This window comes from Cryptomeria japonica, chromosome 7 (genome assembly GCF_030272615.1).
Source record: "Cryptomeria japonica chromosome 7, Sugi_1.0, whole genome shotgun sequence".
NCBI lineage: Eukaryota > Viridiplantae > Streptophyta > Pinopsida > Cupressales > Cupressaceae > Cryptomeria > Cryptomeria japonica.
Genome location: NC_081411.1, coordinates 489,410,466 through 489,431,899, shown reverse-complemented (window position 1 = coordinate 489,431,899; position 21,434 = coordinate 489,410,466).

The following is a 21,434-nucleotide window of genomic DNA, read 5'->3' as shown; positions in this document are numbered from 1 at the left end:
TAGTTGTTGAAGAAGTATGCTTGATTTCTAAAGTTGAACCTAAAGATGTTGCTGAAGCTTGCAAAGATGAAAATTGGATGAGAGCTATGGAAGAAGTTTTAGATCAGATTGAAAAGAATAATGCATGGGAACTTGTGCCTAGACCTAAGGATAAGAATGTTATTGGTACTAAATGGGTATTTAGGAACAAACTAAATGAAGCCAATGAAGTTGTCAAAAATAAAGCTAGATTGGTTTGCAAAGGATATTCTCAGAAAGAAGGAATTGAAAATGAGGAGACTTTTTCTTCGGTGGCTAGACTTGAAGTTGTTAGGTTGTTGCTTGCATATGATGCTTATAAATATTTCAAGGTATATCAGATGGATGTCAAATCTGCCTTTTTGAATGGTGATCTTGAGGATGAAGTCTACATTGAGCAACTTGATGAATTTTCATTGTCAGATGATGGAGACATGGTATGTAAGATGAAGAAAGCTCTTTATGGACTGAAGCAATCCCCTAGAACCTGGTATGCTAGACTAGATAAATATTTGTTGAAATTGGGATTTAGTAAAGGTGTTGCTGACAGTAATCTATACTTTAAGATAGAAAATGATAACATCGTAATTTTTGAATTTTTTGTTGATGATATTATCTTTGGAGGTGATGATGACTTGAGCATGAATTTTGCCGGTGATATGCAAAAAGAATTTGAGATGTCTATGATTGGTGAGATAAAAAAATTCTTAGGTTTGCAGATTTCACATACTGGAAAAGGTATATTCATATCTCAAACTAAGTATGTGAAGTAATTGCTAAAGAAGTTTGGGTTAGATGACTCCAAACCTATTGGGACTGGTTGTAAATTGTCCAAGAATGATGAATCTCCGGAAGCTAATCAGAGTTTGTACAAATCTATGGCTGGTGGACTGCTATATCTTACTCAGACTACACCAGATATTATGCATATTGTGTGCATGGCTGCTAGATATCAAGCTGATCCGAAAGAGAGTCATCTCACTGTTGTTAAGAAGATATTCAAATACCTGAAGAGAACTATAGATTATGGTATGTGGTACCTGAGGAATGATGATTTCATGCTATGTGCCTACACTGATGCGGATTGGGTTGGTGATGTTGATGAACAGAAGAGAACTATTGGTGGAGAATTCTTTTTGGGTAAGAAGCTAGTTTCATGGGCTAGTAAGAAACAAGATTCAGTGTCCTTATCTACTGTTGAAGCTGAGTACATTGTTGCTGCTAGTAATTGCACTCAGGTAGTCTAAATGAAGCAAATGTTGAAGGATATTGGAGTTATTTATGATGAGTCTACTGTTATATACTGTGATAATTCCAGTGCTATTAACATGTCAAATAATCCAGTGCAACATTCAAAGACTAAGCATGTGTCAATCAAATATCATTACTTGAGAGAGCAAGTCAGTGAAGAGAAGGTGAAGCTAGAGTATGTATCTAAAAAGGAAAAAATAGCTGATATTTTCGCTATGCCTTTGCTTCAAAATACATTTGTCTATTTTAGAGACAAGTTAGGGGTTTCCACCCCTCCTGGTGAGAACTAGATGCATTGAGTTGCATCAATCCGGTGGACTTCACAGTCTTATCCTTTTATCTGGATTGGTGAGCTGGTGCTTCTCCTCTACTGGAGTAGTCTGTGTTTTGGGGAGAGAGATTCATGTTTCATATTCTAAGGGGGAGAGTAAGTTTTATTTTCTATTTTGAGATCTTTGGCATTGTTGTCAAAGGGGGAGAGAGATCATGTGAAAAAATGCTTTATATGTCCTGATCTTAGCGGGGGTTTGTTGGAGATATCTTCTTTCTTTGCATTGATTGTTTTTCACATTCATATGTTGTCATCAATGCCAGAGGGGGAGATTGTTGGATATTGTTGGTCATTGTTGCTGCTAAGATATGTTGTTGTCATTGATGTCAACATATTCCTGTGTATTGCTCCGGTGATTGCAGATTGGGAAGATCTTATGATCTGGTTTTGTAGTATTATTTTGTTGATCACTATTTTGCAGAGTTTGGTATATTCTGTTGTGATCAGATCTTGTGCTGATTTTTTGGGATATTGCTTGGGATGGTCTTGTGTATCTTCATTTTAGATGGATCGTGATTTGGTGCTCTGTAAGTTATCTTTCTTTGTGACAGTTGCTGATTGGTTGTGTTCTTGAGCTTTCAGATGTTGATCGATGAAGATTTGATAAGTGGTGTTGGTGCAACTATTCCTGATGATTCTAATGTTCTTGTTGGTGTTTCCTAGTTGTGTCCTATTTGTTTTGGTGATCCGCATTGATCATTGTGCGAGTTCTTGGTGGTTTATATAAAATGGTGATGATTTTCATGTTATGCGTTTTTCCTGGTGGTGTACAACGTGTTGCGGTTGATCTTGGTGTGATTTCCGACGGAGTTGAGAGTTTAGGAATTTGATTTAGGTCCATGTTATGCTATGTAAATCATTATATTGGTCTCATGGTCAATCTTTGTATCGTGTGATGTAATTTTGTAATTGAGGGTTGAGGGTTTATCCGATCTTGTTATCAAGGTTGATGAATTGTATATATAGGTGATATATACATGTAATTTAGGTGTCGATGTTGTGTCTGCATTATCAGAGAGTGGTTTATGTGCGAACAAGAGATTTTTCCTTCGGTGAAGAGTTGTGTGGAGATTGGTGTTGCAGAGCGGACATTTGTGCTTAACCAAAACTATAATCAGGCATTGAAGATGATATTCTTTCAATTCATTTCCTCTGGATTGTAGTTTGAATCTTGTTGTAAGTCAGTGAGACTTCCCTAAGGGTTGTAGCCTTCCAGGCCATTATATTTGAGCAATGAGCTCTAGGTAGTGTTCCTGAATGCATGTGCATTCCCCATTGTAATATTTTCACATACTACTGCAGAGTGTCATCTTACTGTGGGTAGGTTCCTGCTGTGGTTTTTCCCTTAGCTGGATTTTCCACGTCAAAATCTTGGTGTTGTATGTTGTGCTCTCAATTTCCTTATCTGTCCTATTACTGTAGTTTATCAGATCTGCTTTTGTAGTTGCAATTTTCTTATCCAGTGAAGACTGATTCACCCCCCCCCCCTCTCAGTCTTCCTTCTTTGTTGTTGCTAACAATGTCTATCAAACGGCCAAGGTCTACCCAACAAAAGGTGACAAATAGCCATAGGCATAAATAATATCACACAAAACTTCATCATGATAATTTCCAATTTTTTAATTTTACCAAGCATTGCTCACTCACTAACAACTTATGATCATCCTAAATCCATGCTATCCGATAGGGCTTAGGGTGTTTCAATCTTTCCAACTTCAGTTTATTCACCATTTCTTCTGAAACAAGATTATCTAAACTACCTACTTTACAACACTTACTGGATACCTTACATCTAGTCTTGAACAAATTTATCCTCTGCAAGGGCTCTTCATCCTCTCTGGTGTGACACAAAGCTCTCCTCATCATCAATAGTTCTCCATCTTCTGGTTTGTTAGCTAATCTAGTGGGGATTTCTTCTACCAAGGTTGTTCTCTGAGTGTTCTCTATCTTCTTACATTCAAAAGAATGATGTCCTTCTCCTCCACACTTAAAGAAGGTTCCTCTAAACACTCTCTTATCTTGTCTTATGTCATCTTTTCCAAAAATTTCATTCCGGTAACTATCGGGTTCTCTCCTCTAGTAGAAATTTTTGTCATCCTTCTAGTATGAACTACCATCTTTTCTTACTTCCTTGTCCTTGTTCTGATCCATACAGGTTCCTCTACCTCTGGAATATCCTCTTCCTCCTTGAAATCTTCCTCTGAAAAACCTTCCACCTCTACCTCTCTGTCTCTGCTCATGTCTTTGTTCAACTTCTCTTTTTCTTTCAAGGCATATTGGTAGGCTTCCTCAACACTCTGCAACTTGATTAAACTGAGTTCACCTTGTCTAGACATCTGCAATCCATTCAAATATCTCACAACTTGTTCAACCTCATCATCGACATGTCTAGATCAGATATTCAACTTGTAGAATGCTTCGGTATACTCTTTCACACTTGATTCTTTCTGCTTCAAGTTCTGCAACTTTTGGAATAAATTTACTTGGTAATCAGGTGGCATAAAATTCAATTTAACTTAGCAACCATCCACTCCCATGATTTAATCTTCTCTTTACCTCTTCTTTGTCTATTGACCTGCAAATATTCCCACCAAATAGATGCATGACCTTTCAACTGAGTACAAACATATTTTACCTTTTTTTCTTCTACGGTATTCTCAAAATCAAAATACTTCTCCATCTCCGAGATCCAATCCATTAATTCATCTGAATCCAATTTACCATCATACTCCGGTGGGTTAAAATATGGTTTAGAGTTGGCCCGACTCAAAACCCTCAAGAACTTCTCTTCATCCAGATCGATTGTCGATGGGTTTGCTACTTATTCTGTCAGTGCTTCTTCTTCTTCATCTTCACTCACATCTTCAATATGTTGACCTCTTCTCTGGGCTGTCTCAATAGCTTCTAACCGAGCTGCAATTCCTCTCAACATTTCCATCACAACGGGGTCTGCATTTCCATGTGCTCCACCATTCCTATTTCCTCTTCACGCCAGTCCTCTATAGTCTCAAGTCGGATCCATAATCTGCCATCCCACAACAAAATCTTGAGGACAATGCAATATACAGAACGAAATCTCGCTCTGATACCACTTGGTGCAGTTGCGGTTAGGAGAGACCTCAATGAGATCTATCTGGACCGTGTAGCAAGAGTAAAACACAACGAAAGAAAGGCAAGATGATGGAGGCAATGAAGAATTGAATGAATTAGTTCATGAAAAGTGGTTACAAATAACCGATAACATCCGGGATACAAGATTCGGCTCACTGGCCTGCTACATACATACTCAATTACAAAATCGATCAACTCCGGATGTCTAAATCTTAAGATATATCTTCTATATTCTCCCTAATGAATTATGATGCTAAATTACATTGATTTATATGGTCAAGAGGGATCTGGGTCAGCTCAAGAGGGATCAAATGTTGAATAACAAGATCAAACGTGTAAAACCACCAAGTCAGCCTCTGCCAAAGATTTTCCTCCAAAAAATTCAAAGGAAGAAGTGCAGATCAGAGGGAAGGTCAGCCATATGCCAAGGAACATTGGAAAATCATGTTTACAAGCAAGATCCGGTGAGAAAATGCAAGAAAATGCATAAAGAAATGTTGAAATTGCAAAACAGAAAACAAACTGAAAAGAAATGTTTTTGGTTGACGCAAGATTTACAAGAACCAGGGATGCTTCTGCATCAATATTTGAACCAAGAATCCAAACTCTTTAAAACTATTGACTCTACCCAATGATATTCTTCTATGTTTCTCTAGAGCAAAGTCGCCAATCTGTTGGTGCTTTTTCTTGCTACCCTCAATCCTAAGGAAAACATACAATACCTAAACTGTGGGATTAGAAGTTTAGGACATTGGATCTACACTATCAATAGACTAAGGACAAGAAATGACAACTAACAAGGCTCTAAAGGCTTTCTGCACTTTGATCTCAACAAGACTCGGGAGGGTATTCCTATATGTAGGCCTGAATGGATGATATACATATGACACATTGAATTCTAGACCTATAAGTGTGGATGATTCTCATATATCTGAATAGTGGATATCTCACAATCTGGCAAGTTCAAGCATAATCCCATTACATTAAAATTTGATTTGAGAATAAATAAAAACATCTTCACCTCAACACATAAAGGCATATAAACACAACTTTTCCCAATTCAGCCTCTATACTCTTTAAACTCAAAGAAGATTTCAAGACCTAAGCTAACTTAAACAAGAAACAAAGGAAACAACAAAAATAGAAAGAAACTATATCATTGTTCATATGTTTGAACCAGGTTCCAGAGCCTCATAGACTAGTGCCTAATCAATTGGGTATGGAGTCAAATAACATGTCTGAATGCACATTCAAGTTGCAGATCAATCCTAATTAGTGAGCCTTTCAACATTAATGACTGGTATTGATGTAGCCCCTTGTATTGCTATAGAATCATACTTATTGATCCAAATCACATCCTCCAACTATTGCAATCTACATTTAGAATTTAATCCTTTCTTGAAGGAACCTACATACAGATTTACACAATTACAAGGAAATTGTAATGACAAATCATAAACATACTTGATATCTATGATTCATATGAAATTGGAAAATTCGTGAACTAATTAATACTGCACAAAAATATACACTCATCCTTCATGACAAAATATCCACTTCCAAACAAGAACTTTGCCTATTCAATCTGTCCTTATTCCCCATAGTCCTGCACCTCTACCAACAACCTTGATTTCCCTTTTTTTGAAACAAGGGAGCAACAATAGCTTTAGGTTGTTCACATTTAGTTACAAACTAAAAATTAATCAGTTACCCCCGAAAACGGTTCAGCTACCCCCGAAACTAAAAGACAAAATGGCAACTAATCCCTTCATAATATAACCAAAACAACTTATTTAAATTTTTATTTTGAATACACCCCTTCACATTCTCGTGAACAAACTCCATAATAAGAATACATTATCAAACATAATAAAACACTATTCCTTTTTCCCTTTCTGGAAATCAAGATTCAAGTTTTTAAAACTTCTAAAAAGTATCCCTCGGTGGCTTGTAACTTTAATTATCTTGGTATTCATTTTATCCCTCCCATTGTAATTTCATCTTGAGACAATAGTGTTTCAAAACATTCCGTTACACATTTTGATTATACACAGTCACTACTTCCATATTTCTCTAAGATCACAACATGTCAAGGACCATATTTTATCAAAGGTTCACATGCAATCCATGCTTCACACTTTGAATACATGTCAATTTGAACACTTTGAAATATAACCGCTTGCTTCGAAGCAATCTTGTCCCGAGAACTTCCTTGACACTTGTGAAGGTATTTTGACAAATAGTTGGTGTATACATTTTTCATCATTGTATTTCCCATGATAATATCAGACAAGCATCCGTGCTCATTATGCTTTGAGGGTAAAGCTTCCATATTTAGCACTAGTAGGGAAGACGCTTGGAGTTTAGCTTTGTACATGTCCCTTCGATTCGACTTCATTTAATGAAAATGTCATACTCAATGTCATTATGTGTTCCAAAGGCGCGCTTCATTATTTGAAAGATTTCCAAGGGAAAAAATTCAATTTGTGCACATTTCACAGAATGTCGTCTCTTTTCAATAGCACTACAAACAATTCAAGTGTCATGTCTATGCGTTTGAGCATTTGTAATGCATACCTATTGTTTCCAGGTTCTTATTTCAGCATCAATATTAAAACTTGTACACCTTGCGAATGTCCTGTCTATGCTTTGTTGATGAATGTCCTATCTTCATTCCACGAGCAGGCAACATAATGGCAAAGCCGTGAAATTCGGCTTTACACCTCTTCATTGCATTTGCTTGAAAGGATCTAAACTCTTTTCACCAAATTCATTTCCTCTAAAGCTCGCAATCATTGTGTTCCATGCAATCACATCTTTTTGAGGCGTTGCTATAAAACAATCTATCCATGTTGTCTCTATACATATCTACTATGTTCCATTATACTGCAAGCTGGGATAATGCTTACCACACAGTATTTTCTTTTAAGTTTCTTCGACCTGTTCAATTCATCCAATTTTTATAAATCTTTCAATGATGAGATCACATTCCCTATGAGGGATCTCTATCAAATATTTTTTTATACTTATCTCAATTATAAAACCAAAACACCTTGGAAATTTTGATGGAAACAATCATGATTTACCATTCCATTATTATTTAAATCGTCATAAAGATTTAAATAATAAACATCACATAAATCTAAATTACTTGTCCTTGTAGCATTAAAATCCAACGATGAGTGCCGGGTGCTTTGTGAGCTTGGCCTAATTTTTTTGTTTTGTTTTGAAACAATTTTCACCATGAGATAATTCTTGAGCAACTTCTGTATGTTGTTGGCTGAAAAATATTAAGCATGTCACTATTAAGCATGTCACTATTAAAATATTTTGCACTATGACCCAAAATAGGCCAAGTAGCCTCCAATATTGCCTTCAAAAACTTACCAAACATCCTCACGTGGCTACATGAACCGATAGGCATGATGACTAATAGCATGACAATCAAATTATCAAAGGGTTCATGCTTGATGTTCTTGTGATTGCAAAATATTAACTCATAAAGTTGCTTACTTAGCCATCTTTAAAACTAAATATGTGAGAACTCATATGAATGCTATTAACTTCATGCATCAAAAAAATATTGAAACTCTTTCTGGGAGGCTGTCACTTGGCACATATATTCATTTAGATACAATAAGAAAGTAAGCCAAAGGTATTATCGAAAATCCATCATATGTGCAAGATATTAATCACCAAAAATGACTTCTTTGAAGTTGTCATGACAAATCTTTGCAAACCCTGTTTGTTTTCAGCTCCTTGAAAAAATACCAAATTGATCTCTAAGGCTTTGCAATCATGCACAAGAGTACATTGACATGAGGGAAATCATAGGGAGAAATAATTTTCATCAAACCCTCAATTGGTTTCAAAATGCGAACCTCCAAAGTAGGCAACCTGATAAATGTAACACTGTACAAACAACCAATAAACAATCTTTTTGACATGACAATCACCTGGTAATGAAATGCAAACCTCTAATGTTGACCCCCTTGGGAGAGAAAACAAGGTGCAGAAAGTAAACATTCACATGACACCCCAACTTGGTACCTTGAAAACACATTAGATTGGACTTTGAGAGCTTGACTATGGACACATACTGATTAATGACAAATAAACATGACCCCAAACGGATTTACATGACTATTATCGAACACCAAGCTATTCCCCATCAAACTATGCTACTCAATAAAAATTTGCAGTGGTATTTATAGGTGCTGCAACAAAATTTTCACATCATGAACATATCAATTTTTGCAAAATTTGGTGTTCTAACACCCTCCATGCTTGACCTTGTGGAAAGGGCTCCCTATGCATCTTACCAATCATGCATCTTCTGCATACAATTTTAGAAGGAACAATACTAGTCAACCGTTCTACCATATTAGCTTTTTGCATCAAAGAAATATTGTTAGCATTGATATGACCAAGTCTTTCATGCCAAACATTGAAATCAATGGTAGTAAGTAAATAATATTTTGAATGAGAAAACTCATAGAATTTGAACAAATTATCATTGTCCAACTTAGCATTAGCAATAACTTTGTTGTGCTTTGGATCAATAACATAACATATATCGTTATAGAATTCAATCTTGTAATCCTAACAAAGCTTATTAAGGGAAAGCAAATTTGTTTTCAATTCGAGAATGTAGAGAACATCGTGCAATTTACCATTAGGTACATTCACATCTCCAATTGCCTCTACTTTACAACTATGATTGTTAGCAAGTTTAAGAGAAACATAGAATTATCAGGCTGCAAAGAATCAAAAATTTCTTTATGTGAAGTAACATGTTGAGAAGCACCAAAACCGATAACTCATTCAGGAGGTTGAGAAACATTATAACTACAAGTAAAAGCACGATGATATTGATTACCATTGTTATTAAACTTTTTAGTATTAGAATGGGTGGAATGATTGGAGTTATTTGATTGATTATTTTGTGTCATTGGCTTTTTACCATTTTGCTTCTTAAAACAAGTATTAGACCAATGGACATCTTTATCACAATAAGTATAATGAGGTCTCCTGAGAAGAAGAATTCTTTTGATTACCATTAGTATTATTGTTATTAAAAATAGAATGATTGCTAGATTTATAATGACAACTATTATTATTATTATTATGAGACTTGAAATGATGAGTGTTCTTAGACATAAAAGCATGTTCACTACTTTTAATAGTACCAAATTGAAGTAATTTAGCTTCTTCTTGACATAATAAAGTATACAAGATATCATAAGTAAGTTGAGTAGATAAAGAGGGAATAGCTAATTGAGCATGAATATTAGTAATAAATTTTTGAAATTAACGATGAAGACACTTTCTAAGAATAATATGAATTAAACAAGAAGCATCAAGCTTAACTCCTTAACCAGTTAATTGACTATTAAGAGAATCAAATTTTAATAAAAAATCATCCATAGTTTTGAAATCGGTATACCTAAGATCTTTGAGTTGATCCTGAATTTGGATCTTTCTTGATTCATTATAACTGTCATAAATGGATTTGAGAATCGCTCATAGTTCATAGACTTTCATGCAATTCCCAATGTGAACATAAAGTTTAGAAACCATTGAAATGCCAATGAGCCAAAGGGCTTCCTCATTTTGAGTCTTCCATCTGTCTTGGTCGGCTTGAAGTGTAGTTGAAGCCAACTTTGACTTTGAATCGGTCACAACATCCAAGAGGTGCTTAAAATGAAAAATAAATGAAATATGTTAGTCTCAAGAATTAAAGTAGACATTATTGCTAAAAATAAACTAAAAAAAAATTTAAAAATAAAAAATGCCCGTGATTGCAAAAACAATTTTAAAAAATAATACACCCCTTTTTTTGAACAAGCTTTAATAATAATTCACTTTATTTGAGAATATATAAATTAAATTTGAAAAAAATGTAAATGAATAAAAGCTTTAATAACAAAATTTTAAATTTCAAAACTTATTAAAAAAAATTATTTTTAAAGTTTTAATAATAACTTTAAGTTTTAATTTTAATAACAAAAGAAATAAATAAATTGAAAATTTAATAAATAATATTTGTTTAAAAAACTTTCATAGTAAAAAAAATCAAATTCTCAACTTAAATTGATATTAAAAAAAGAGTTTAAATTATTAAAAAACTTAATCAAAGCCTTAAAAAAACTTTTATCTTTAAAAGAATTAAATAAATCTAAATAAATTATATTAAAAAAACTTGAAAGCACTTTACTTTTATGCATGAGAATGAATAATGAAGGGGCTTATCTTAAAAATAGAACTTTAAAGATTATATTGTAATCTATATGAAACATTAATAAAAAGATTTGAAAAAAAAAATAAAAAAAAATCTAATATGTAATACGGAAAAGCAAAATAAATAAATAAATAAATTAGGATGCTAACAATATTGCTGGAATAAAATGTCACCACCAAACAAAGACAAAGAGGCACTAATTTATGCAAGAGTTTATAGGAATATGAAAATGCAGGATTCTTTAAATAAAACATCAAGAATAGATTGCAACACAAGAATTAATTATCACGGATTGAAATGTGTAATGTAGATAAACACTAATAATAGAATAGTGCAAGTTGGCAGGTAAAATGTTGCAAACAAAGTTGAAAAAAAAAAACATTGCAAAATTTGAATGATAGATAGGTGAAAGAAGAAGAAAGAGTGAAGGTTACATCAAAAAAGACTTGCAACAACAAAGGCTAAAATTAAACACAATAATGATAAATGTTGGAGTATAAAGTAGGTTGAAAGAAAGTTATTACAAACTTAGATAGATTTGAATGGCCAAAATACGTTGAAAGATATTGAATAGCCAAAATAGCATATTACTAACTCGCTTTATATAAACAATAGTATGTTATTTCAAATTATTGTTACACAACAAAATGAAAGAATAATGAAATATAGAAATTAAAGATATATAAACTAGAGAGCATAAAAAAAGTGAGCTGCAATTGATAAGAGATTATTAAAAAAATGCAGGTATAAGAGATGATCGAAACTAGAGAAAGTATATATAAATTAGATTTTCCTATAAGAGAGGAACTATAATAGCTCTCTAAAATCTATTATTTTGAAAGGGGAAAAAGCAAAGAAGAAAACCCTTATTGATTATGAAAAAATGACAATAGCCTAAGGAGAGAGAGAGAGAGAGAGAGAGAGAGAGAGAGAGAGAGAGAGAGAGAGAGAGAGAAGCTTATTACAATCACATAAGTGAAGAATGAGAGGAGACGCATCTCTTAAATAGATTTAAGGAGAGGAGTTACAAAGTAACTCCCATCTCTATGAATGCCACCATTCATAATGTGTGTGCACTATGTCAAAATCCTCTTAAGGAGGAGACAACTAATATTCCTTAATAAAAGAATTAAAAGAAATGAGTCATCCTCACACATGTGTGAGATGACACAAAAGATAAATAACATGTAGGGATTCCAAAGGAATATCCCAAACATAATACAAATATAACAAATAAATAGTTAACCTTTACCAAGTAAAGATTAATATTCTAACAGTTTCTTGTTGAGAAGGGAAATCCCAAGAGACCTTGCCGTTGTACAAACTCTACTAGTTGAGGTTGACGATGACTTGATCCTTGATGGAAAGATAAGAAAATATCCTAATAAGTCTAAGGTGATTACACATTTGGAATCTACTTCCTCAAATACAACTAATCCTATGGTGCTATCCAATGAAGTGCTAGCTCTTAAGAGTCAAATATATCAAGGGTCATTCTCTACTCCCTACAAGGATATTTTGCAAAGGACGTATCTGAATAATGCTTTCAATTATGAAACAAAGAATCAGAACAAGTTGCCTTCACCTCTTGAGAGACTTGCTCTTGAACCACCTCCTGCCAATGCGGCGACAAGATACTATGAAACTGAGCAAGGTGATACCACTTAACTTGAGTTTCAATTTGTAGATGTTGCTGATCTCTTCCAATAAGAGAAAGTAGAATTAGCTAATGACTTTGTGATTCAGTTCGTGCAATATTAAGAAGTCAAAGAAGAATCACAAGGTGAAGCTTATGTTTCTTTTACTCATTCTCATGCACAAAATTAGCTTGATCAACAAGTCGGTGACAAAGCCAAGGCAAAAGATATTCCTCAGTTTCCAATTACACTTGTCAAAAGGGGAACTCCTTTGCTCACTTTATCAAAAGACACAATGGGAAATAAACAAGTACACCCGATCCTCTTGTTTCTTCAGATGCACCAAGATCTAGTGCCCCTATCTCTTTTCCCCCAAAGTGATAATACTTTGTCTTCTTCGACAACCTCATAGCAACCTTTTAACACCATTGACCATTCCAAGAAGATGAAAATACAAATGTTGGAGGCTAAATACCTCCAAGCCAACCTTGATCAGTTTGATAGACTAGTTAAAAAATTTAAAGAAAAAGAAGTTCCTCTAGTCCAAAAATCCTCTCAAAATAATTTTGTTTTCACCCCATCATCAGTTATCAGGAGGATAGAGCCATTTTATATTTCTTTGTTGATAAATGGTTCCAATCTTAGCAACTGTGTTAAAGCCTTGGAAGCTTCTGAGAATGTCATGCAAGCCAAAGTAGCTAATGCCTTAGGTCTAACCTTGACAATGACCTTGGGTAATTGTTACTCAATGGAAAATAAACAAGTACCCCTTATTGGCCAGATTAAGTATGCCCAATTTTCTTTTGTCGCTTTCCTAGAGAAGAGGATCAAAATTACTATCCTTATAGAAGATGTTCTAGCTTATATTGTGGAATATTGTTGGGATTCAATTTATGTAAAGATGTGGGCAACAAAATAAATATGGATTGGTCGGAGGCCAAAATACCCATCAAGGGTGTTATGTCAAAACTGCTTCCTGAAAAGGAAGTTAAGTTTTTAGTTGTTAAGACTGAAAATATAAAAGATCAAATTCTTTTTGAGTCCTTCAGAATGGGTACATATTTTATTAAAACTAATGAAGCTTCTAGTTATTCTAATGATGGAGATAGTGAAGAGTGGGTGATAGATAGTGAAGAACAATTAACTAACATTGTTGAGTCGATTTCTTCAAATGAGGAAGTTTCAAGTTTTGAGTCTCTTAGTGTAGAAGACTCTAGTGGTGTCTAGACTCTAGAGTTCAATGGTAGTTATTCCCCAGCTGGTTCAAGAGTGGGGATTGTTCTTATATAACCTAAAGGAAATATTTTCCTTTTCTCTTTTAAATTGTAGTTCAATAATTTACTAACAATACAATTGATTATGAGTCATTATTGTTAGGTATGGATGTTTCTCTTAAGAAGGGAATTAGGAATCTTCATGCCTAATGTGATGTCAATCTCATGATTTGTTAGGTAAGAAAATTTTACTAGACAAATAATGAGATATTGAAGCATTACCGCAATTTGGTTTGGGATTGCATTGAGGAATTCAGTGCATTCAATATTTTAGTGGTACCAAGAGAATATAATGACAGGGCTGATTCTTTGACAATATCAGCAACTCTCCTAGTTCCTCACAAGGATTTCCATGAAAAATATACCATTAAATTGGTGTTTTGACCCAATGTTCTTAATAATTCTGATAATTGGAAATTTTTTAATGGTGATCAACAGATCATGAATTTCTTGGAGGCTAAGGATAATTTCAATGATTTTTACTTTGAAGAGAGTGATTATCCTCCTTGAGAGTCAATTGTTGAAATAGATCCAATTTTTGGTGAAGTGCTATAGTTGAAAGGAAAAAAAATCCCCAAAGGATTAGTTTCCCTTGAAAATATTTTTAACAAGCATGACCGCTATGTCAAGAAACAACAACAATCAAGGCTCGAATCAACTATGGAAGTTGAATAGGTAAACCTAGGAACTTAAGATAATCTAAAAGTGGTAAATATAGGGAAGTGTTTCTCTGTAGAAGAGAAAGAGAGGTTTATCGAGATTTTGCAACAATATTTTGATGTACTTTCTTACTCCTACAATGATTTAAAATCTTTTCATTCAAAGGAGATCAAGAATGATATTCCACTCAAGACAAGGTATGTGACTCATATACAAAATCAAAGGTAGTACAATCCCAAAAATTTAGGTACTATCCTTTTAGAGATTCAGAAAATAAACCTAAGAATTATCTTTCCTATCCATCACTCAACATAGATAGCAAATATAGTCCCAGTTTGAAAAAAGAATGGTGAGATCCACATTTGTGTGGATTTCAGGGATCTGAATCAGGTGTCACTAAAAAATAATTACCCTTTATTGATAATGGATCAAAGATTTGCAAATAGTGATGGGTTCTCATATGTTGTCTATGTTAAAAGGTTTCTCAGGATACAATCAAGTGGAGGTGAGTGAAGAAGACCAACATAAAACCACCTTAACTATTCCTTGGGGAACATTTGTGTATCGTAGGATGCCTTTCATATTAATCAATGTTGGCGCTACCTTTCAAAGGGCAAAGGAATTAGCCTTCTAAGATTTTCTTGGTAAGTTCATTGTTGTATATCTTAATGACCTGACTATTTTCTCCAACGAATGCCAAAATCATTTTCATCATCTACAACAAGTGTTGGAGAGGTATTGTCAACATGGAATTTCCCTCAACCCTAAGAAGTCAATTTTTGGGGTAACTAAAAGTAAACTTCTTGGGAATGTAGTGACCTAGGATCATACTAAGATTGATCTATAATAGGACAAATCCATTTAGAGTCTTCTATTTCCCTTAAACAAGGCAAAAGTTCACTCTTTCTTCAATACATTCAACTTCTTGAGAAGGTTTGTCCCATATTTTTTCAAGAAAACTTGTCATATTATAGATACGATGAAAGGAAAATGCCCTTTTTGTTGGAGTGAAAAAGGAAAGGCTTCCTTCAATGAAATAAAGGAGGCAATTGCATATTCTCTAGTTTTGGTTTGTTTGGATTACACCAAGGATTTCATCAGGTATAACTATTCTTCAGAGCATACTCTATTTGCAATTCTAGTGCAGAAAAATCATCAGGGAATTGAATCCCCTATAGCATTAATGAGCTATCATCTAAAGCTCATGAGCTCAAGTATTCTTCATTGGAGAAAAATGCTTATGTTGTTGTCAAGGCAGTAATGCTTATGTTGTTGTCAAGGCACTGGTACCAAATACAATGGTCAAGTCCATCCTAACATAGCAAGATTTTGGGACCAAGAGAAGTAATTGATTGCTAAGATCTAGGAGTATGACATGGAGATCAATTTTATGAAGTTCGTTCATGGGAAGGGTTTATGTCAGCTGATCACTAACAATAAGTCAGAAGAAGTGATTGAAGGTATGCCTACAATTTTATTTGTATGTACTATAGATGAATGGTACTCCAATATTGCATATTTCCTCACATATGGTGAATGTCCTGGTCATATTTCATACTAGGAGAAAATGATGCTCAATCTTAAAGTTTCAAACTATCTTCTATGGGACAATTATTTTATACAAGTGGAGCATTGATGGTACCTTTTCGAGGTGTGTGGATAAAGCTCAACAAACTAAGTTGTTGGAATCCTTTAACAACTTAGCTTGTGGTAGACATTTCTCAGTATCAGTGACTACTCACAAGATATTGCAAGAATAATATTATTGGCCCACACTTTTCCAAGATGTGTATGATTAGGTGTGAATGTGTGAGTTGTGACAACAGTTTGTGGGGAAACCCAAGATAGCAACATTACCCCTCAAGTCAATGGTGATTGAGGAACCCTTTCAGAAATGGGGTCTTGATTTTATTGGTCCAATTAATCTATCATCCAGTGCGGGGAATAATTATGTCCTCACCACAACCAATTCTTTCACCATGTGGGTGGAGATCATACCAGTTAAGAATGCCACTTCAGAGGTGGTGTGTAATTTCATCAAGGGAAATATCATTTGTAGGTTTGGAATCCCAAATAAGATAGTAGCAGATAATGCTACTTGTTTTTCATTCTATGAAATAACACAATTATGTTTCGAGTATAGGATCATTCTTTCTCACTCATCTAACTACTATCCACAAGGCAATGGTCGGGCGAAGTCCAATAATAAGAACTTGGTGATGATAATAAAGAAATTGGTGGATGAGAATCAATAGTCTTGGCATAAAGATTTATTTGATGCAATATGGGTTGACTATAGCACCTTAAAGATAGAAATTATCATGTTCCCATTCCAACTCTTATATGGCCTTAATGCAAAGATTCCTATCACATTAGAATTTCTTGTGTTGAAATTAGCTAAGGCTGTATAAGACAAGGCTTTTGACAGTTCTTTCGATAAGTGCATCATGTTCCTTTTGGAATTGGAGGAGAACCACATGCAAGTGGTAGATCACATTGCAGAGCACTAGAACTAAGCCAAGAGACTCTTTGATAAGAAGACTCAATCTAGAGAGATTTCTAGGTGGGAGATCTTGTTCTACTGTGGGATAAGAGAAGAGAACCTAAAGGAATGCATGGGAAATTTGATTCCTTGTGGAAAGGTCCATTCACTATTCATCAAATTTGTGGTGAAAATAGCTATCTTCCAACATATCAAGATGGGACTCCATTTTCAGTACCACACAACATGCAACATTTGAAGTTATTCACTCAGTGAAGTTCCAAAAAAATCTTGTACATAATTGTAAAGTTTTATGTCTTTTTCTTTTATTCTTTTGGCATCTTTGGTTGCCTAACTCTATACCTAGTGGACAAATTAAAGCACTTAGAGTTTTGGGGTTCTACTCCCTTTGATAATTTCAAAGAATGATCAAAGGAATTTCCCAATCAGAGAAAACTATTATTCTTAATTTACAGTTGACTCAAATCATAGGATAACCCCTTTGAAACTTGTCCATTTTGTAGCCCATGGACTCTAATCATGCTTGATGAGGTAATTTCTAATTCCCCTTGTGCGTGATTTGATCCCATCAAAATTCACTTCGATCAAATCAGTTGTTAGTCTTTGTGTTTTTGTTAGTTTTCAACTTTTAGAGTTAGTCTTTTTTATCCTTTTGTGTAAATTCGGGGTTAAAACTTGATTTTGCATTCATTTATTAGAATGACTTGTATTTCAAGTTTTGAACCCAAAATAAACATGTATTTTGAGTTTCAAAACCCAAATTACAAGTCATGAGCACTTTCTTAGATCATTTTGGGTTTCAAAACACGAAATGCACTCCTATTCCCACATGCATTACATTAGCTGTTCTCATAGTTAATTTTATAAATTAATTTTTGAACACCGTCATTGTCATTTTCTTTTCATTTTTTTGTTTTTTTGACTTCTCTTGTGCTCTTTCTGCTCATGTGCATCCAAATTCATGAAGGATCTCATATTCTCATAGGTACTTGTCTTTTTCATTTATTTATTTTATTCTTTCAGTATCCTTTTCCTTAGGGTTCCATTCCTTTTTGTTTCCTGAGGGCGGGGTTTCAAACCCCAATCCTCATTTCCTATTTTCCACCACCTATGATGGGTGGAGTTTGGAATAGGAAGTGAAAACTACACTATTGTTTGGTGTATTCCAAACTTTCTATCCTGGACTCCACTTGGTTTCAGTTTGGAAGGTTATAACTCTTTATGCAATGTAAGTTCTAATCCTCATCTGACACTGACTTACCTTGCATAAAGAGTTATATCCTAAGTGTAGGTCGAGATTTGAATCTCGACCCACATGTAGGGTTTTTCCTTTGGGTGTCGATTCTCATTCAAATCTTGACCTATACTTTTTTAATCAATTTACAACAGCTGTCAATTGGGCTTCAAAATTTGATTGACTAGACAAGCTTTTCCCAAAGAATGTCAATAGAGTTTTGAAACTCAATCGACACCTTTTTACATTGCACTATCCCACCAATGTACAAATCAGGTTTCAAAACCCAATTTGCATACTTAAGACAAGCGATGTGTAAATCAAGTTTTCAAACTTTCTTAGCACATACTATTATTATTTGCACTACAATATCAACTTGTTGATCGAATTTGAAAACTTGATTTCCAATATTTAAGTTATACCTTGTGTAAATCAAGTTTTAAAACCTGATTTGCAAGTTTTGGAAAAATACTTGGTTTTTCCTAACTTTAAGAAGTGATTTAAAATGAACTTGTAGTTTCCTTTTGAGATGTCAGAACCTTCCCCAAGTAAAAGCATGAAGTATAAACACAAAAAGTACCTAAATGTGTTTCCAAAGAGCTCAATGGACTCCAATGTTAAAGACATCATAGATACAAAAATGAGTTTGAATTCTTGGAGCAGACAGAAAGGCAACAACAAAGGTTCAATATGCAAGCACTTAACAACAGTGACCTTCATCTATCTACATCCTTCCTGGCAACAACTAATGATCATGAAGTTGTCTTGGAGGCAATAGTGCATTTTGGCAAGAAACAAGGAGTGTCAAAGACACAAATGAGAAGGTGATAATTAGACTTGATGTAAAGTTCTTTGACAAAACCTTCAAGTGTCCTAACCTAGAGGAATATGAAGATAATACCATGGAATAGACCCAAGATCACTATGACAAGGCCTCTAATTAATGTAAAAGAAACATAAGTACCAATTTGGTAGAGGCATCTAGGCCAAAAATCATAAGGTGGCCAAAGTTTCTTTAAAGAAGTGATTTCAAGGAAGAAATCAGATACATGATAACTCTCCTTAGTAGGGTTAAAGGCTTGTCAATTTCCAATAACTTCGAAGATAAATGTATCAGTACATCCAAGTAATTAGGAAAGGCAAATACACAATCTATTGGGGCGAGAAAATTAGTGACACAATCTACACACAATTTTCCCAAGTAACAACTACCTTGAGGTTCTATATGAGGTCCTATTTGGTATATGTTGTGGCCCCTATGAGACATTTCCCAGTTCTAGCAATAGAAGGAGAGAGATAGATTGTTCTTGTCTATAAGTGATACCCTTAGTTGACCTTTAAGAAAAGCATGAATCATTTTAGAAGGGTTAATGATGCTTTCTTTGGTTCTATCATGTGTTCACTTGACAAGGGGTGGAAAAAAGAAGAGTATTAGAAGATGCTTGGAATACTATCAAGAAATATGGATGTATGTTCCTACAATTTCCTACATTCCCATACATCAAAATTGGTTGCTATGAGGGATCCCCTTTCATGATACCAAGATATATGAGTGATAAAATTGTCCTAATGGATTTGATCTAGCAAATAATGATTGTTCATGGTCAACAATCAAAAGCACATAAAGCTATATTTAAATTTCCTATATCAATTGGTAGATACTATGTGACCACATCATATAAAGCCAAGCAGATGGAAACTAAAATATAGTGGATCACATGAAAATATTAAAAAGAAGAGAGTATTTTGACTACTATGGAATGAAATATAATATCAAGAAGAGTTGTACACATGTGCATTGGATTGAGGACATATGGGCCAAATGTAGGACTGAAGATGTAAGAAGGCTAGATTATAGTCGACTCACATTGGAACAAATTAAAAATATTGAGCTTGCAAATATTCCTGATACCATGGAAGATGATGTACACATGATGGATCTAGTGTACATGCAAAATAAAATTATTGACACCCCTCTTCCAATGATCCAATGGTCCCAAAAGGAATCAATCTCTATAAGGGAAAGATTCCAGTTTATTCTTGCAAATACTAATATATGGTTGCAGAAGAAAGGGATAAAGTTGATCCCTTCGAAACAAGATCAAAAGAAGATACTACATGGCCTTAGGTAAACAAGTCAGAGCTAAGGACAAAAAAAAAAAATCCTTAGCCCAAAGAAAGCACCTATGCTCAAATTTATAGTGGGGAAAGATAAGAAGAAAGGCAAAGAGGAAACATCTGTTCATGTCCAAGAACAAGTTGATGAGAAAGTTCTTGAACAATTTAATAAGGAAATATAAGAAGAGTAATATCAGGAGGAAGATCTTCCAAGAGCCTCCTGTTACAACAAAATGAGTGTCTACCTTTGAAGTGGCTTTAAAGGTTTCCACCTCTATTTCTATAGCAACCACTTCTCATGCTACTAGTATACAGTCTCTTCCCTTTGTTTTTGTAGTATCCACTATACAGTCTTTACCTCCTATCTCCATTTTTACATCTACACCCATTGTTTCTACAATTTCTATCACCATTCCAACAATCTCTATTCATTCTTCTACTTCAAGAGAATCAATCCTCAACAACCCCCAAGACAATGTGGGAAATTTTTTTGGTTCACTTTCTTCATTTCCTAGCTTGCCAAAAGTATTTACCACCATGCTTGATGTTGCTTTCATAAGTTTTGACAAATTCATGTCTAATTATCTACTTAGTACCTCAGCTATAGAAATCCCATTTGCAGTTATGACCCATACTGCACCTATTGTAACTGCCACTTAGTCACAACAAACATATATTCAAATAATAATTACCAGTGTAGGGTTAGATCCTACTCTTCCTCCTTGGCTATAGTTAGTTGTACCCAAAAGGAAAAACAAATCCATCTCCAATATGACTTTGACTTTAGTCAGTTGGTTCTAACCAAGCCAAAGGGTGTGAAGAAGGCCAAAACTCTTTTGAGAGTAAGAGTAGATGAATACATAAATAAGTATGTAGAGGTAGTAGTGCGACCCCAAGATAAGCCTGCTAATGAATGCCAAGCATTAGATTATGAGATGAGTAGGATTTAATTGGGAAAACAAAACCATGAAAGAACTAAGGAGGACTCTCAGGATGCACTTGAAACATTGATTGAAAGATATGATAGAGACAAATCTATCAAAGACAAACTTAAGC